The sequence below is a fragment of the Propithecus coquereli genome, unplaced genomic scaffold, assembly GCF_000956105.1.
Source record: "Propithecus coquereli isolate 6110/MARCELLA unplaced genomic scaffold, Pcoq_1.0 Scaffold48, whole genome shotgun sequence".
Taxonomy (NCBI): Eukaryota; Metazoa; Chordata; class Mammalia; order Primates; family Indriidae; genus Propithecus; species Propithecus coquereli.
The window spans coordinates 3,062,772-3,065,705 of record NW_012150618.1 but is presented as its reverse complement, the minus strand read 5'-3'; positions in this window follow the sequence as shown (position 1 = coordinate 3,065,705).

The window sequence follows — 2,934 nt, the reverse complement described above, 5'->3', positions numbered from 1 at the left end:
ACACATTTATTGATTACCCACTATGGGCCAGGAATTATTTTAGGTGCTAGAGATTCAATATTAAATAAAACAGACACAATTTCTCTCTTCATGGATCTTGAAATCTAGTCAAGAAACAAAGAATAAAAAAAGCTAAATAAAATATTGTATTTTAGGTGGTGATAAGTACTAAGGAACAGAAAGTAGGAAAAGAAGAAACCAGTGGCAGGAATGGGATGTGATTTTAGATAGAGCAGCCAGGGAAGAGCTCAAAGAGAAGATAAATTTGAGTAAAGATCCAAAGGAAGTGAAATTGCGAACCATGTGGGTAGCCAGGAGAAGAACATTCTAGGCAGGGGCAAAGGTTATGAGGTGTGCTGTGTCTGGTGTGTTCGAGAAGCAGCAAGAAAACCAGTAGGACTGAGCAGAGTGAGGGAGAGGAGAGACAGAGAAGATGACGTCAGGAAAGGGCCTTGGGGGCCGTGGGAAGGACTGTGGATTTTACTTTTGATGAAATGAGGAGGCCGTGGAGGATTTGGAGCAGAGGCATGAAATCTCTGCTTTACATTAATGGGTCCTTTTGGCTGATATGTTGAGAACAGACTAAAGAGGGACAAGGACAGAAGTAGGGAGAACACTAAGGGGTGCCTGCATAACCCCAGCATGAAATGGCAGAAATGCAGTAGGATAGGTTGTAAGTACTAGGATATTTTTGAAGGTAGAGAAATCAAGATAGCCCAAGGTTTTTGTCCTGAGCAACTGAAAGGATAGAGTTGCCATTTCCCAAGGTTTGGGTATGTTGCATTTGGGATGTCTAGCTTTGGAGTTCAGGGCAGCGATCCAGAGACATCAGCATGTAGTGATAGTTAAAGCAAGACAGGATTACTTAGGATAAGCATATATAGAAAATAGACGAGGTCCAAGGACTGGGCCCTAAGACATTCCAATGTTAGATGGGACAGAAGAAAGGAGTTCCCCCCCCAAAAAAAGGGACAGAGAAAGGAGAAAACAGAGAACTAGCAGTATGGTGACCCAGAAGCAGAGGAAGCAAGAGTTTTAAGGAGGGGGTGACCACAGTGTCCCGTGTGTTGGCACATAAATAAGATGAGGACTCTGAGCTGACTGTTGGTGCTAGCAATGTTGGGGCCACTGGTGATTTTGCTGAGAGTAATTTTAGTGGAGGTGGTCATAGAAACCTGGTTGGAATGGATTCAAGAGAAAGTGGAAGGGGCAAAGTCATCTTTCTGAAATAATAGTAACAGTAAAAGTAAATATAGAGCCTCTACTGTGTGGCAGGCCTGGCTCTTCTAAACCCTTAGCTGTCAATCTTCACCATCACTCTATGAGGGAGATATTATTATTATTCCCATTTTATAGGTGAAGAGACTGAGACACAAGAAAGAAGGCTTTTCACCACCCAGCTGACAAGCCACGGAATGAGGTCGGAGCCCACACATTTGACACCCGGGCCCAAACTCTACCATCTCCCCATTTTAGGTCCATGTTTAAGGTGATGTTTTGATGGTGACGGTGTCACTAGAGAGTGCACCATATTCAGGGCTGACACCTAGGTCAGTCAGGAGAACATAGAACCCAGAGAAATTCTCAGAAGGTTAATATTTATAAATATGCTACTGTATCATTACAACCTATTAACCCAGAGAGGAATGGTCATGAACAGCTGTGATGGAAAAAACTGACTTCATTTGCTTTTAGAAGCTTAGGAAAATATGCTGCCAAATAGACACTGGCAGTCACAATCTTTGAAAATCTGTTTCTTTGATTTTCTATTCTTTGTACTCTGTACCTTCTGTGTCCCTGAACTCTCCATTAGTTAGTTGCCCAGTGAATAATCCATGTTTAGAATTACTGTTAACACTCTACTCTTTCTTTTCCTCCTGCAGCCACTACAAAAAAGTATCCTGAATTCTCTACTTTTCCTCCCTCCCTCCCTCCCTCCCTTCCTTCTTTCCATTCTTTCCTTCATTATTTTGGCTCCAATTTTATAACAACCAACAGAATTTAGAGTTGCTTTTCATTCATTCACTTACAACATTTATGGAGCAAAGGGCCGTCAAAGATAAGGAATTATGTCAGCAGCATGGTAAGAGGCAAGACCTGTGCACTTATAAGTAAACACATGGCTACCAGGGAAACAGACCAACCACACTATTTCTAAAATCTTAGAAATTCTGAGGTTTGGAACTGGAAAACAAGACTTTCGATGATGTGAAAACTCATGCAGCCAAAAGCTTTGTGGACTAATGAGATTTTTCAATGGAAATGCAAAATCATAAAATATTACTATTAAATGGAGAACTGATGAAAAGCAATTATTGGAATACAGTGCCCTTTCAAAGAGGATTGGATTTCAGAAAAAGGACCATCAGCCAGCATCCCTCGTTTTGCTTTGTAATTGCAGTTTCTAGGCCATCTGAACAATTGCGTGACCCTTGAGGAAAGAATTAGTGATTGCAATCATAGCCTCCTAATCAGGCGTCTTGAAAGGAGCAATACTTGAAAATCTTCCTCATATACAGGGCATGCCAACTAGTTTTGCAATTTCTCTCATATATTAGTGCTATGATTTAACGTTTCAGGTTTGCTAATAATTCTCTAATCTAATTAAATCAAATATGGAAGTTGGAATAGGGGACCCCAATAACGTCATCTACAGAAAATCAGGGATGCTGATTTAATTGCTGTCTCTTTATATGAAGCTTGAGTTCTTGCAGTAAGTCTATAGTAAATGCTAGACTTGTATCAAGGTGAAAGCTTGGTCTGCTCCTACAAGGACTTTGCGTGGTTTCACTATGAAAAACGAATATGATATTATTTGGCTGAGTTTCCGATTTATTTTTGATGGAACAGGTCTTGTGTTCCCTAGTGTAATAATATTTTTTGCAAGGGTATTCGTTTTTGGAATGTTGTTAAAGGCTATCTGGCTCTACACAA